A 997-nucleotide genomic window follows, 5' to 3' on the forward strand; every position below is an offset into this window, starting at 1 on the left:
TGGAGCTAATTGCCTCAGTAGTGGCTCTGGATGCAAAGCAGATGCTGCTGAGGAAAAGAGCATGTTGCATCCATAACTGATGGCTCTAATCTCTATTTAAAGACAAGGCTACTTAGAGTTGATGGGAGGTTCAGTTCTCCCCCTTTTCTTCTCCATTTCTTTGCAAAGCCAGCTGGACATTCATTCATATTTTGACACACCAGCTAAATACCAGCTGTGGTATTCCTCATGTGCAGGAATAGCCAATATTTCCCCACCAGCCACCTCTGAGGTCACAACTGTCCCTGCCACCAGCAAGGAGATAAAATTCCTCCAGGATGTTTGTCATTACCATACTACAGTGTTTCTCCACTAAACAAGTGGAGCACCAGAGGGATAGAGACAAATGACAGGAGAACAAATTGGTGATTGGAATAAAGTGAGGCTGCAGAACAAGCACAAGGAGCAGTAATTTCTCTGGAGCAGGGAAATGAAGACTTTTATCCTCAAATGACAGCTGGCAAATAAACCCTCACCCCTATCAGGAGGTAAGGGACCAGAGAGCAGTGGTCAGAAGAGTCACAGGGAGGAACTGGCAGATCCCAAGGAGGAAACCCAGCTGCTGGTTCAAAGCCTCCACTGAGACAGTGGCCAGCTGCTGGGATGTTTACAGATGTACCAAGAAGTTTGTTTTATTTGTTTTTAAACAAAAGTTTTCCAAGGAACCTCTTAAAAGTTGTCCTGTCAGCAGCTGGTACTGACCCAACTCATCCACAGTACCTCACTGACCCTTCCAAATCTGTTCCATTTCTTGCATATCCTGTAAAAGGCCTAGACAGCCCTGTGAGCACTTGGCCATGGAGGTCTTCCAGAGGTGCTTTGTCTAGGGAGACTGAAGAACAGGGTGAGAGGGATGTCATGTTACACCCAAGGGAGCAGAGAAAGGCACAGTGGAAACAAAGAGAATTTTTATTATAAAATAAAAAAACCCCACCCACCCCCAGAAACCAAAGTGGTC

Source organism: Ammospiza caudacuta, chromosome 17, assembly GCF_027887145.1.
Source record: "Ammospiza caudacuta isolate bAmmCau1 chromosome 17, bAmmCau1.pri, whole genome shotgun sequence".
Lineage (NCBI taxonomy): Eukaryota > Metazoa > Chordata > Aves > Passeriformes > Passerellidae > Ammospiza > Ammospiza caudacuta.